Raw genomic sequence first — 16,208 nt, 5'->3', positions numbered from 1 at the left:
TCTAGGGGTTGCTTAGGTTGGCCCCTGCCAAGGGCACAGGCTGGGGGGCACAGAAATGGTGCCTATTCACTCTGCTTGCAGTGACTAGGAGTTCACCTGCCCATCTGTGCACTCAAGATGCGCACAGATACAGTGTGTGCTGATACAGTTCCTTGCCAAGGGCGAAAGAGAGCCTAGGTGTTCCTCTGTCACCACAAACCAAAGTTTGTGTTTTATTGTCACTTGATATGTTATCTTATTTTCACTCTTCATATGAGGTAACTATTACTTTGCTGCTCGGAATCATAAATGAGTTTCAAGCAGGACAAAGTTACACTGACTCATTGCCTCGGTAAAGAAAGCAGACTACAAAATTATTGTTGGCATCCATGTATGCTTTGATGTATTATTTAGTATTTCTTTGGTCTCAAAGGTGTGTGAGTGTTTGTTTCATGTTTGCACAGTATAAAACAGATTAAAATATATTAGAGAAGTTAAATTTATTTTCATAGTAAGTATACTTAGGTAAAGGGTTAAACCACAGAGTCTAGGGTTTGCCGATCAGAAGGTTGGCGGTTCAAATCCCCGTGATGGAGTGTGCTCCTATTGCTCGGTCCCTGCTCCTGCCAACCTAGCAGTTCGAAAGCACAAAGTGCAAGTAGATAAATAGGTACCGCTCCGGCAGGAAGGTAAACGGCATTTCTGTGTGCTGTTCTGGTTCACCAGAAGTGGCTTAGTCATGATGGCCACATGACCCGGAAGCTGTATGCTGCTCCCTTGGCCAATAAAGCGAGATGAGCGCCGCAACCCCAGAGTCGGCCACGACTGGACCTAATGGTCAGGGGTCCCTTTATCTTTACCTCTATACTTAGGTATGATCCCTGTTATTGCTTAAGCACTAAATTGGTATTGATAAGATTGAGAGTGAGATAGATATAAAGCAGTGAGCACTGTCACAGATCCATCTGAATCTGAGTCAGAATCGCAACCTGCTTCTTTCCCCTTCATGATAAGGACCAGGGCAAGGATTCCACTTTTTTCTGTTAGAAGCTGTTTCTTAGGCACTTTTAATGATGGGGCCTGCTTCAGGAAAGATGATGCCCCCTGTGAACGTGGGAAACCTCAGAAAACCTCTGCTATAGAAACCAGAAAGACCAGTGCACCTCCTTATTGATTTCTAGTCCCCATTCCTCCATACTAAAGTCCACCTGCCTCCCCTGCCTTAAACAGACCACATAAATAAAGGCTTTCTCCGTGGAGGGGAGAAGTGACTACTACATTCTAATATCCTGAAAACAGTTCTTGATCTGATTTATTATGCAAAAATAAAACAAGGAGCTTTTGAACCAGTCATTATATAAACTGCTTTGGAAGAATTTTCTGAATGGTTATAATGGATAATATATTATATTCTAGCTGCTGCATAATGGACTGACTGGTTTGTTGGTGCTAGTGAGAGGCTGTTCATTGCAGGTTGGTCCTATTCAATTGTTGGTTCAGTTTGCTATTGTAAGTGGTAACACAAAATTTCTTATCACTGATCCCCATTTAAATACTTATCTGGCAGGCTTTTTATCTTGATCCTAGCATAGGCTATTCTGCATTGGACCTTATTCTGCTAAATCTGCTTGATTGATTTAGCCTGTAACCCTAAACACACTTACTAGAGAATAAGCCCCATTGAACAAAGAGGACTTTCCAAAGAAAACTTACACAGGGTTGTATTGTTAATACTCTTTTTGTGGTTTTCCTGATAGTTTTCTGAGCCTAGTAGTTCCTTTCTCTCAAGTTTATACACATTTCTGGTTGTTGCTGTTTTTAAATTAAGTCAAGGTAAATCCTAACCAATCAGATAACTTTTTTTATTTAGTAGGATAGTTAATTTTTCACAGGTTGGTTGATTTAATTGGTTTTCATCTCCTACTTGGATTAACTAGAGGTTTTGCATCACTATATTTTTAAATCACATTTTGCTGTAGTGCTTTATGAATGTAATGTTAACTCAGACTAACTACTGTATAGCTGTTTTTAATTAAACTATTCTAAATGGGGGGGGGATGACAACAGTGCAGATCTTTCAGGTAGTTTTAAATTGATATATTGGTGTTTGAATCATGTATATTTGTTAATAGTCTGCTGTGCTTACTCAGGATATGTTAATATACGTCCTTACACATGAACAGGATTAATGCCATACCTTTCACTTACAGAATATGACTAAAAATGACACCTTTTTATTCAGGCACCTAGGTAGTAATTTGATCATAGTCGTGACTGTCTAGACACCATTGCCACAAGGAGAATGCCCCTGGTTTTAGTCCTTTGGCATCTGTTTGATCTGCTGTGCTGCTTGGGTATTCCTTCTGCATCATCAGCAACCACAATCCTAAGGAGTTTTCTGCTTTGCCCCTCTCCATTCTTGAGCATTTTCTCAGTTCAGACACTGTCAGTCCTGCTTTACATCAAAGACTATTCCTTCTCTCTTGCAGCCCAGCCTTAGAACAGGGTCACCCTTGGAGTCTTCCTGCATACTTTGTTCAGTATGCTACAGATGCTGCTGCTGGATCTCAAAATCATGTTCAGCTTCAGAGTACAATGGAACTTATATACATCAGAGAGGCATGACCTCTCTATATCTTCCTCACCAATAACATATAATTTGTGCCTTCATCATATGACATGCAGTTCTGAGAACAGCTTTGCAGCAAAGCTTGGGTAGGTCTTAGAAACCATCAGTTGTACTCCCACCCATACAGTGAAGGTCTCATATAGTCTGTCCCCCAGAAATATATACACACACACAAAATATATAGTCTGTATATTTTTTTCAAAGTAGGTAAGTGAAACAGACACAGACTGGCAGAGTTAAGTCAACTGCATCATTCTCCTTCCTTGCCATTATGTGATCTTCCTTGGCCATTTCGTAGACTGGTGGACAACTATAGAGCAAACTTTAAAAACAGTGGGCACACTTTTTGAGGGTGACAGCACTCGATCCTTCTAGACAGAAATGGACTTGTTTAAACTCGTTATATAAGAGAAATGACAGAGAAGGCTGACACTGATATACTCTGAGTTACTGTGCCCTAATAAAAATAAAGTGACATGAGCTGAGAAGTGATGTACCTATATTGTGTCAGATTTGTGATGCATCTGTTGTAAGGCTGAACCCATTCAGTTTGGTCTTTTTGTGGGCCACTGTTGCAGCCAAGCCAGACCACTTTGCTCTTACTTTGTCCCCCTGCCTGCATATATGGGGTTGGACAGAGATAGAGATAGAGAAGTGGGGTATTTCAGACTGCCTAGAAGTGTCATGGCTGCAGCAGCAGCAGCAGTAGCTGTAAGAGCTACCATGAGACATATAAGGATAGTTGGAGGCTGATTGTGTCTCCATGGCCACAGCAAAAAGAAACACGAGTTCTTCAATATTTTGCTTATTTTACATCCTCTTCTAATAATGTGGGAGCACCAGAGATCTTTCCTCTATGATCAACTGCACTCAAGGCTTTTTAAGATGGCCACACATAGCTAAGGTTTTGAACCTGAGTCTCACAAGATTTTTTAATCCAATGCTAAGGTGGAAAGCAGTGCACATCACCATAGTGATTGCATCACCCTGCACTGTTTTATTCTGTGTTGTAACAATCTGTGGGTGGGTGAATGTCCGTTGTCTAGGCAATCAAGGCCACTGCTCCATGTTGTGCTTGGCCAAGCTGCTGTAGAAGAATGCTTACATATTGTCAAAAGTAATGTCTCTTGTTTCCTAGCCCAGTGCCTCCTTGCTGTATGGGATTGTACCCACCCCACATTAGCATGTTACAATGGTAATGGATGGCACAGGTTTTCAACAGAGCAGCAGTTTTTTTATGTTCAGTAGTATCTGACACCTTCCACCTTGCAGCTGACAAACCAATAAGACAAGTCTTGTACCCTTAGTGTGGTCAGGATTCAGGGTCAATCAGCTCACCTACATTCTTGCCTTGATCATGGCCTGATGTAGACTACATATTAACTATGGTTACAGTTATTAGGGCAGAAATTGGTCTTTCATTATAGCTGGATAGCTCGGGCGGTTAGAGCGTAGTGCTGACAATGCCAATGTTGCAGGTTCAGTCCCCAAAAGGGACAGCTGCATAGTCCTGCACTGTAGCTGGTTGGGCCTGATGATCCTCAGGCTCTCTTCCAACTCTTATAGATACCTCTTTATTTTTCTTCCTTCTTGAAAATGCAGTTAACTCATTGCAAATTCACTTTGAAGAATTTAAATTATAAAAAAATACACGTGCATATTCATGATACATGTTTATTTGCATGGGTAATCTAACTGAATGGCATTGTAGATGCAATAAAAAGTATTAGCAATGGTTTTAGAATCAAAGGAAGGTGTTAATTCTTATGAAGTACCTGAGGTTCCACTGCTAAAATTAAGAAGCTGATGATTCTATACTTTCTCCCCCTACTGTGAATAGAATTAACTAGACACCAATTTACACCTCATTGTTAAGAGTAGCTGATTTGTCTACAAGTGAGACCACATTTACATCTTTTGTAATTTAGTTAAAAGGGGAAAAGGCATTTTCCTCTACTGCAAATCACGAAGCAAATATTTAATGTTAAATGAGTTCAAATGTTAAAATATACACAATTCTGAAAGAAAGGAAGAAGTGCCTGATTCTGTCATAATCTACTATACTGAAATATTAGTAATCTCTTCTGCCGTTAAAGAAATTGTTCTATGAAATAGAATAATTACTATTGCGGAACTGAGAAACTTTAAAAGCAAAAGTTCCATGACTAGCATAATTAATACAAGTGAATAGCTAATATTGCTCAGATTACAATTATTAATATTTCAATTATAGAAATAATAGCCTGCAGAGAAGGAGAAAACAAGCTTGCTCCATCCTCCATGTGACAGCCCTTTTAAGTATTTGAAGGAGGCTATCATATCTCCTCTCAGTATCTTCTTTGTCAAGCTAAACATGCTCAGTTTCCTCAACAATTCCTTCTATAGCTTGGTTTCCAGACCCTTGATCATCTTGGTTGCCTTCCTCTGCTCATCTGGCAGCTTGTCAATATACTTCTTAAATTTTGGCACCCAGAACTGGACACAGTATTTTAGGTGTAGCCTGACCAAGGCAGAATACAACCTAGGGCTTGCCCGATCAGAAGGTCGGTGGTTCGAATTCCCACGATGGGGTCAGCTCCCGTTGTTTGGTCCCTGCTCCTGCCAACCTAGCAGTTCAAAAGCACGTCAAAGTGAAAGTAGATAAATAGGTACTGCTCCAGTGGGAAGGTAAACGGCGTTTCCGTGCGCTGCTCTGGTTCGCCAGAAGTGGCTTAGTCATGCTGGCCACATGACCCGGAAGCTGTATGCTGGCTCCCTCGGTCAATAAAGCGAGATGAGCGCCACATCCCCAGAGTCAGTCACGACTGGACCTAATGGTCAGGGGTCCCTTTACCTTATTACTTCCCTTGATCAGGACACTATACTTCTATTAATGCAGCCTAGAATAACATTAGCTTTTTTTGCTGCTGCATCACACTGTTGACTCATGTTAAGGGTGTAGTCTCCTAAGATCCCTAGATCCTAGTAAAGGTGTCCCCTATCTTATAGTTGTTCAGCTGGTTCTTCCTGCCTAAGTGTAGAACCTGACATTGGTTCCTATTGAAATTCATTTTGTTAGTTTTGTTCCAGTTCTTTAAAACTAACAAAATGCATTTCAATATGGACAAATATCAGGTTCTGCACTTACGAATATCTTAATTGTTCAGCAGGTTTATGTGGGAGAAAGTAGTGTGGAACCTGGATGAAATCATTCCATGTGGAAGGCACTGTACATTGTGCATTGCTTGCAAATCACTGGGTGGTGGCATAGCTTTTTCCATGCTACTATGTTTAAGGGGATCAATTCACAATAACTGCTGCCAATTCAGAAGTATTCGGACACAAAATAGGAAGCGTTTGTTTATTTTCTAGGCATTTGGTTGCCTACAGGATTCTAAAACTCTTTCTGATCTCTTGCATGCTACTTTATCCCCATGCGTCTCACTTGATGTAGGAATGTATTGTACAAGACAATATTCTTGCAGCTTTATTTCATATGACAATGACAAGTTCAGTAAGTAAGACCGCATCTACCCCATACTGTGAATCTTTTCCATATGAAAGTGATTTTCCATATAGCCCTATAAAATGGAGATTTTCTATACCTGTGGCTGAACCATGTGCTGAGGCAGTTAGTGTGGGGTGTGAAACACAGAGCAGTCAGATACAACACTCCTAGGGTGGACATAAAAAGGGGATGTCTGAACTTCCTGTTTCCTCCTGGGCTGGGACAACTTCCTCTATATGTGACCAGAGGTGGGCGTCACCTCACCTATGTAGGTAACAAAATAGCACAGGGTAGGCAGCCATCTCTCTCTTTGACTCCATTCCTCGAAGAAGCAACATCATCATCTTAGCCTGAGATGCTCTCTTGGCTTCTAGCAAGAACTCCAAGAAAAAGAAAGAAAGAAAACTCAATTTGAAGTGGGAAAAGCCCTTGTCCTAGTCCCAGAATTTGAGTGTCACCCCATCCAGAACAGCTGGTAACCATGCCTTTGCAGTGCTGACATTGTAGCTCTCTGGTGTTGCCTCTCCACATGAGTGATATCTGAACAGGACTAATATTATCACTTGAACTGTGAATATTTGTATCATTTCAGTGAACTGGAATGTAGTATAGTCCATACGAGGCCTGTGGTACTTGTAGCCTACAAAGCCAAATGTTGTCTGCCAGACTGTTCTGCTGCAGGAAGCAATAAACGGGATATTTGTCAAGCTATATATAATAGCAAAACATAGATGTAAACTACTGTATATGTCTGGTAAGCAGCACTCAGTTTAGTGGATCACAATTTGGAAATGCCTAGCTTATAGCAATTTGCTAAGTATGTAAATGAAAACTGTAAGGGCAAATTTGCCCCTACACTGAAGGTTAGCTCATTAACACACTGCTACATGAATATTGTGCTGCTGCTCACAAGTTGTGCAAAGTGCAAACTAGTCCTCTGAGATGATACTAATTGCTCAAACTCTCTTCCCCTCATAATGTCTTACACATTATCTTGTGGACTCTGTTCACAGGCGATAGAACTATTGAGGTAGCACTTTCATATTGTCCTTTATCAAAATGATTTTACTTTCTAAATAAACCTAATAAACTCTCATTTTGGTGAGCACTGCAACATGTATGTTTAACTGCTCCCTGAAAATTTAATAAATAAATAACCTTTGTGATAGGAAAGTAATTTTGTGGGTGCTAGATAAAGACAAAATGGAAAGTGTTTTTATTTTAATTTTATTTTAATTTTGCCTTGCATGGTTTATCAGATTCCTTCACCATGACCTTACTGAATGATATCTTTGCTCATTAATTCTTCAGAAAGCTTTTAAATCCAGTAAGATGCAGTGAATGAGAAACAGCAATAGGGTAATACAATTGAATAAAAAGATGAAGGGCAATGGAATACATTGATTTTAAAGCATCTGTAAGTAAACTAGTAGTGCTCACATTGGTTGACAGCATGCAATTCCTTTTGCTGTGTTTTTAAAAAAACAACCATAGAGGTGTTTAACACTATGAATAGAATTTTAAACTTGACTCCAGGAATTCTAATCCTACCAGGAGTGACAATTGACTAGATAGGAGGAGAGGCAATGTAACATAACAGAAAGCCCAATTTGCTCTGTGCTATAATTTTGTTCCCACAGAAGTGTTTAAAACCTGATAGTGCAGATGTCACCACTATTGAGATGCATATATTGGTTTTACCTTTATAGTCCCCTAGATAATTTTGTGTAAGTATAGCACTTGCAAAAAGTAAACCAGGCTTGTGTTCTTTTCACTGTCCTTTTCTCCCCTCTCAGTCATCACTTGGCAGGCAGCAGATCTGGGGACAAGTAAAAAGATACTTCACAGCAGCGGCTCTTAAAAGAATAGGCACCATTTCAGGACCAGAAGGGAGCAAGCTTGGATGCGTGGATAAATGTATTGTCAGTGTGCTTTTTTGGTGAGGAAAGAAGTAGCAAGTTAGAAACATGCAGGTGCACATTTATGAAAATGGTGATCAAACTAGGCTGGCATTTCAAGTGTACAGTTTGATTTTTTTAGATTATTTCAACTATTTTTGAAGATAGAATATTTATTTGTGTTTTTCCAGACTAGGGCCCTTAAATGTTATCCATGTCATGCCTTACATTAAGGCAAGCACTTTTGGTGTATGCACTATACTTCTAAAGTACATTTGAAGCACATTTCCCCCCTCAAAGAATTCTAGGCACTGTAGTTTGTTAAGGGTTGCTTGGAATTGTAACTCTGTGTGGGCTAATTATTTTCTTGTTTAATTGTTTTCATTGAAGATTTTCTTGAATTGCAAAAGTACATAAAGTGTATCTGTTTTCCGTTCATAGAATCTTTTCTACCAAACAGTTATATTTGTTGTGAGACACCAATGCTATAGCCAGTATAAGGTTGGGGAAGAAAAGATATAGGGAAAGAGAGAGTGGGAGAGAGGGGAGTTAGTAAACTTTTGTCCTTTTACATAGTCTGTATCCAATGTTTTTATGTCACTGTCACGTGGGTAGGTTCTCTCTGTTCAGTTATTAGTTTTCATTGGCGCTGAGAGAGGTTAGGGGGCCCAGGGCATGGTTAGTTGACTTCAGTTCAGTGCCCAGAATTATCTGAGGGAAATAATGTTTTTTGAATGTGCTTTGCTGTATCCAGTGGTATTGCTCAGCTGATGTGTTTCTACTTGTCAGTAGAACAGGCAGTAACGCATCTTTCAGTGATTCTTGCAACAGAGTTTCTGGGCAACCTCATAGATATATAGGTACATCTCTCACAGATAGGTATAGATGTTGTAGCATATTATATTGTGAAGTTCATCTCACTCTCTCTGTCTCCTAGTTTCCAAAAGGTGTTAGTTATTTGTCATCCGGAATTGCAGTTTATCCCAGATTTCACAAATAACAGTCAGATTATTATGAAAAGAGCTTGTTGATAAGCTTGCTGAATTGCTTCTGTGATTGCCATAGGTGGGACTATACTGGAAAATGGCAACAGCTGCGGCAAACTGGCTTGCTGGTTGTTGTGTGTGTGTTTTTAAAAAAAATCTTTTTAAAAAATCTGTAATACTGAATTTCTTTGCTTATGAATACGTCAGAAACTGTGTTTACTATAAAGCTTCTGCTCTGATGCTTCTGAATTTACAGTGTTGGAAAACATTCATAATAACTACCAAATAGTTTGCCGATGCCTGTATGCAACTGAGTGGAAGAGACAGTATATACTCAGTCATCAGCTTTTGCTGGAGCTTAATCTAGCGATTCCACAGGGGGAAGTAAATATTTGAAGAAATACAACATTTTTTTGATTTAATGTTGTTCTTGCTCTGCTCTATATAGCCAGTTTTGGGGATGATGGGTTACTTTCTATAGACATTTATGAGAAACCCCATGATTAAAAAGTTATGATTCAGTCTTATCTAGCATATTTCATAGCTACACCATGTAAGTTTTTAACCAAATGTGTAGGTTCCTGACGTACATAGTACTGTTATTAAACTGTGACTATTTGACAGAATTATCTAATTGAACCTCATGTTTGCCAAGGTAACCTAAAGCAGAGGCAAAGGGGACAGTTAGAAGGTATAATTGGGAATTGGGGGAGATGTGGAAGAATGTTTAACCACTTCTATGCCTGATTTAACTCTCTACCTCAGCTGGGCTTGCTTCAAGTTTAGGAGACTTGCTGGGCAAATAACAATTAAAAAGGCCAATGGGAATTTCAGAGAAGAATAATTGTGTAGTTGCTTAAGCATTTCTTCCATCTCCCAATTCAAATGCTGCTGTTGCTTCCAATTTGATTCCCTCCGCCCCCTTTTTCTTTTTTCTTTTCCTTCTCCTGCAATGAGGCTCCATTTTAATATTTTAATGTTCCATTATTTTAATGTTGTATTTTATTTTTGTTTTTAAGTTGTAATCACTCATCTTGTTTTTATTATTGCTTGTAAGCCGCTCTGAGCCCGGCCTTGGCTGGGGAGGGCGGGGTATAAATAAAAAAATTATTATTATTATTATTATTATTATCTCCTTATAAGGAATGCCTGGAGTTGGGGAACATGTTTTTGTTCTCTTAACACGTAGTTCTCCCCTTAAAAGATAAGTAGAATGGGAGAGTCTACCTTACACTTAAAGAAAATTCAGAGTAAAGATTCTGTTCCTACTGCCATCTGTACCAACCTCTTTTCTGTAATGTACTAACAACAATCCAAACTATAGGAAGCCTGTGTAATTTACACTTGTGTAAATTATGCAATTGTAACTTATCCCTTTTCCTAACTCCATCCAGAAGTTTTTGCCAGTGTGAATTCTGTTGAATTGCTAGATCATTCAGTGCCAGCCCAAAGACATTTTGGGGCCTGAGGCAAACCACAAAATGGCGCCACCCTGTATTCCAGGGAAGAAGAGGTAAGTGAAGGTCTGCATCAGGAACAAGGAGAGGGGAATAAAGATATGTGTCAGGATTTGCTGCCCCAGTGGATCCTGCCGCCTGAGACAATTGTCTCACTTTGCCTCATGGGTAGGCTAGCCCTGCGATCATGTTGCTGAGCTGATTAAGAGTTTGGAATATGGGTAGGTCTCACCCCTTTCCATTCTCTCTCCACCACATCCCTGCCACTGCCCCACAACACCCTTTTGAGGGAACTGACACTGGTCCTGGCTGATCTGGCTTCAGCTTAGCCAGCTGACCTCTGGCTGGGCTGGGGTGGAGGACTTACATTGATGTATCTCCAACTCGTGAGGGACTTCAGCTGCCATGGTCCTGGCTGAGCCCAGCCTCAGCTGAAGATCCACTCTCCTTATTCCAGCAGATCCTTGGGTTTGGATTGCTCCGTAACTCTGTTTCATGACATTTTAAATACTAGTACTACTAGCCTGTCATTTACATTACATGTGTTAGACACTATTTTAGTCTTTGGGCCAAAGGTTCTACAACAAACAACACTTTTATCACATTGGCTTCTAATGCAGAATCTTGCATTTGTTTTGGGGGGTTTGGAGGGTTGTTTGTTTCCTGAAAGCAGGAGAGGAAACTTTTGCAGCACCTGTGCCATCCATCAAAAGCAAGCTTTACAGATAGCAGTAAACCATGGTTTATTTATTACTCTATGGTTTTACTAGGGCTTGTTTACTGCCAGCATACCACAGTTTGAAGCCTTGGTTTGTTGTTGACCTATGAACCTTGATTTGTTCTAATGGTTGGAATCTAGAACCCTTTCTTAACCACAGTTTGGCAATTTCATCCCAGATGCTCACCAACCTACAAAGGCTTTTGAGACAAGGGCACCTGGAAAGCAAAAACAAACTTTGGAAAAATTAGACATGCTTTGTTTTATCGTATTATGACTTAGCATTGTGTGGAAACCTGGCCACTTGCTTGTCCATCCTTCCTTTCATCTTACATTTATCTCCTACCTTTCCTTCAAGTTGTTCAAAGTGGCATACAGGGGTCTCCCCACTCCCATTTTATTTGCACAACAATTCTGTAAGATAGGTTAACTGAGAAACTGGCTGGCTCAAAGTCATTCACTGTGCCTTCTTGGTTTAATTACCTGTATAGAGAATTAAATAGTCAATTAAGTAATATTTTTAAATTTATTCTTTTTTACAAAAGCTTTGTATCTAGTTATGTTCCTCTGTTTAACCCAAGGCTCTCTTATTCAGTGATGGCTTACAATTCTAAATAGTGAGAGCAGAAAGCCATTTTTGTTGATTCCTCCTCCCTTCTGCAACACCCTCCCACATCTGCTACAGAGAGTTGGTTGATGCTTTGGAACAGTATTCGAAGTGGTATAGGGGGCTTCAGAACAAAGGGAGAATGTGTCCTCTGTTGGATCAAAGAGCCTTATGTCACAATTAGATACAGCCACATACACTTTTGAATAAAATGCAAGCCCTTGGCACCTTTGTTTTGGGTGCAGGCATACGATTTCTGCATTCCTCAAATGAGTCAGTATTCAGATTAAGTGGCATTTCTTTTCTGCCCTCATCTCCTCTCCAGTTAAAAAATATACTGTGCAAGCTGTTAAGAACCTTGACTGAAAGATAAATGAAAAAATAATGTGAAACCTACGTTATTGTGGTCTTAGTGCCTATTACAGGATGATTCACTAAGTTTTAAAGAACTAGCTGGGGATTCTGGGATTTCCCATCTTCAGGGGGAGAATTAAGTTTAAATCACTGAATCTGTACTTCACGGCATTTACCTGGGGCCATGTACTTTGCGTAGTCAGACAGTTAAATTTGGCTTTCAAGTATGCAGCCAGGGCTCAATATCTATCTATTGCTGTGAATAAATGCCACTTCTTACACTGTCACATGCAGTCACTACTCCACTTGAATAATAATAATCAGATATTATGCTGTTGGGCATTGCAAAAGTACATTTTGCCCACAAATCTGGTTCACTGGTCAGCACTGAGGTTGAGTAACTAACAGAAATTTGTGCTGTCTTACCACTAGTACATTTCCCTGCACTCTTGGAAAATTACATGTTTGATACCCCTAATCTCCTAAATTTTGGGCATTTGGGATCACAGCTTCAGACTATAGAAAGGCTAAAGAAATGAGAGGGCCTAGTTTGTAAGAGAAGGAAGCAGGAGGTCTTTCTCCTAAGTGTTAAACTTGCCTTATAATTGGCTTTTCTAAGGTGATGGTGAGAGAAACCTTTGATTAGTTGTTTCCCTAGAGCTAGGGAAACTTACATGAGGCTTGGGCTTGAAACCAATTATTTACATTTCCATGGAAAATGTCATTATTACAAAATTTTGCTCTGTAATAGTTATTCTAATGTGCTGTGGGATGACTTTTGCATGGCTCAGTAATGATGGTGGAGAAAATTTAACTCCAAGCACATTTTAAGAAGAAAAATAACTTGTATATATTCATGTAACTCTAAGCACATAGTCTCTTTTGGGCAGTTCATATTCTCTTTCCTCACAGAGATAATTTACTTGTCCAAGTAAATTTTTATACTGTTGAAATAGTAAAGGTAAAAGGTAAAGGTAAAGACCAGTCCAGTCAAAGGTGACTATGGGGTGAGACGCTCATCTTGCTTTTCACGCTGAGGGAGCCAGCGTTTGTCCATAGACCGCTTTCTAAGTCATGTGGCCAGCATGATTAAACCACTTTTGGTGCAATGGGACACTGTGACTATTGCCAGAGCACACGGAAGCACCATTTAGCTTCCCATCGTAGTGTTACCTATTTATCTACTTGCACTGGTGTGCTTTCGTACTGCTAGGTTGGCAGAAGCTGGGATAGAGCAAAGGGAACTCATCCCATTGCGTGGATTCGAACTGCCAACATTCCAATCAGCAAGCCCAAGAGGCTTAGTGGTTTAGACCACAGCGCCACCTGCGTCCCTGTTGAAATAATAGTCATGCTAGATTGGTAGGTTTCAGCAAGCCTTCCGATACTGACGGAACAATCTAAAGGTATACGTAGTTTTAAATATGAGAAGACAGTAGAACCTCCTCGGCACAGGTTACCTACAGAGTTTTGTCTGTGCATCTATCTTTTGTTTAGGCCAAGTGAATTTGAGGATGAGTTTGGGAACATAGTTCATTTGAAAGCTCCCAATGTCCATTTTGGAATTGACATATTTATGATAAATGACAACTCATTATTGATTTAGAGAAGTGCTACAGTGATAAACCTTCAGGAAAAGACTTTTCTGATGACAGAAAATTAAACTGAGTGCCCAGGAATTGAAAAGATATACCTTGCATTGGAAGAGCAAATGGTGGTGTTCTTGCTCGCCATCACAAGAAGTTTGGTTTGTAATGTGGCTAAAATAGAAGACAACTGTGACAAGGAACAACCAGGAAAGGAAGCCAGGAGAGTTAGTCCTCTCCTGTTTTTGAGAGTAGGAGTGGTATTCAACTAAGTTTTACACAAGTGTAGAGCTACTGGCATTAATGGACCTGACTTAATCATGTTCATTAATTTCAGTGGGTCTACTCTGAATAAAACTTAGTTGAAAACCACCCATGGATGTGTGCTTTGTGCAAACCTTCGTGCTTTTGGTGTGGTTCCTTACCAAAGACTCCTGAGTAAGCATCACATTCATAGAATAAATGCAAAGGTTCTCTTGTGGTAAAGTAACTCGTTAAAAAACCAGGAAGCAGAGAGTAGAAATAATAGTAATTTACTACTTGAACCCGCCTGTCTGACTGGGTTGCCCCAGCCACTCTGGGCAGTACTCTCAGTCAATCAGAGTATTGGGACCTGTCATAGGAGCCAATTCCTAGGGGCTCACCTCCCAATAAAATATTAGAGGGGGCTGAGCCACCGCAAAGTTGATGGGCATGACCATTCAAATTGTGTGTACGCACCATGTCTTGTGATCGATTATGTAGGGTAGGGCTTACTCTCCCCCCTCCCCTGCCACAATATTTTATTAAAGTTTGCACCCTTGGGGTCTGTGGTCAGGGCTGATCAGTGAAGTAGCCAAATTTGCTGATGATACCAAATTGTTGAGGGCAATTAAAATACAGTAAAAAAACAGTAAAAAGGCAGATGCAATACAGTGTAGGATAGTGTAAAGTGATGTACTTGAGGGCAAAAAACCTTACTTTCACATATGCAGTCATGTGCTGTAAAGTGGCTGCGTCTGATCAGGAACAGGATATTGGGGTAGCACAATGTAGATGTGCTTTTCAGCTGTGAAACAGGTGAATGCCATGCTGGCGGTAATTGAAAATAAAATTGACAACATAATGTCATTTGTACAAATCTATGGTACAACCATGCGTGGAATACTGTGTAAAGTTGTGGTCACCTAATCTGAAGATAGGTCTGGTTTGATCCAACAGGGCTGTTTTTACATCCTTGGGGTGTGTGAGAGGGACGGGAGGGGGAATGAATATGCATGTGTGAGTTGTGCTATTTTTTGGTTCAACAACCTTTCCTGTAACTCCAGCTTGGTATGCAGATAGAAAATGTGGGCTACCAGATGTTGCTTTCTATTCCTAGATCTACACTGATCTGAAAAAAGCTTTTTAAAAAATCCCACGTAATATAGCTCTCAATGCAATTTCTCATTGATGATTGATCTCTGCTCTACAGCACCCTCTGGTGTCACATTTTTATAAAACGTTTTTAATGTTACGACTGACTAGTATAGATTAGACCTATGTGTGATCTTAATTTTAGTAAATAAATCTCACTCTTGTCCACAAGGAGCTGCTTTCTCTGCTGTTGGCTGCAATCAGACTTGAAATAGCCAAACTTTGGCAGTCTGCATTGGGTCCCTTTAGGGATGGATGGTTTGAGAAGGTGTGGGACATTGACTTCTCTGAGCATTTCACCCAACATAGGAGAGTTCTAAGAAGGATTGTGAAATGAAACCATTTTGGTGCTGTGTGGGTACCATTTATAGGTTTTGTAAATAAAAAATAGTGTGCTGCATGGGCCCCCAACAAGACAGGCTTCTATGAAGCAAGGCTTCCTTATCAATATGCGACTCTTAGTTCCAACATCTCCATTCACAGAATGTTTCCCTATTATGTCTGCAAAGTGTACTGAACCTTCTGTTTATTTGATTCCACCTGCAATAACGTTCTCGACGCGGTCGATCTTTGTTTCTTTATTGTTTGTCTTGTTTGTATGTGGTAATTTTTGAAAACTCAATGAACATTTTTTAAAAATGTTGGTAAATAAAACATATCAATGTGAGCAATAGGTATAGGAATGTGCTGAACATCAAATATAAATTCAATATATTTGGGGATGCAGTTTATGGTTCAAAACCGAAATTCTAAATATCGTTCTCAGATTAAATTCTCAATCATACTGTATCTCCTATTTCTAAAACCAATCTAATGGCTGGCTAATTTGGCATATTGTTAGTTCTTGATCACAACTCCCCACCACCACCACTTTATTTCAGTGTAAAAATAACAGTGTGAACAGAGGGGAACGTCTATCATACTTTCCTTTTGAAGCACAGATTCAGCAGTGATAATGGTTTTCTCTCCCCCACCCCCTTCTTTTTACAGTGCAAATTCAATTAGTAGCATTAAGCATTTGTTCAGGCTTTTGTTTACCAGTGGCAGTTTGTCAGTAGTTATAAGTAGAGTTCCATCTGCCAGTTAAACTCCATTGTAAATTGAGGTAGAAA

At 39.9% G+C, this 16,208-nt stretch overlaps 1 protein-coding gene across 14 annotated transcripts in view; it reads left to right on the top strand.

Annotated features, from left to right (window-relative positions):
• The window catches only part of TENM2 (teneurin transmembrane protein 2), a 745,234-nt gene that overhangs the window by 248,294 nt on the left and 480,732 nt on the right, over window positions 1–16,208 (top strand). The gene's annotated exons all lie outside the window — the stretch shown is intronic.

The sequence above is a fragment of the Podarcis bocagei genome (assembly GCF_964188305.1).
Source record: "Podarcis bocagei genome assembly, chromosome: 2".
Lineage (NCBI taxonomy): Eukaryota > Metazoa > Chordata > Lepidosauria > Squamata > Lacertidae > Podarcis > Podarcis bocagei.
The sequence above is the reverse complement of the archived record's forward strand: the minus strand, read 5'-3'. Positions and strand labels throughout refer to the sequence as shown.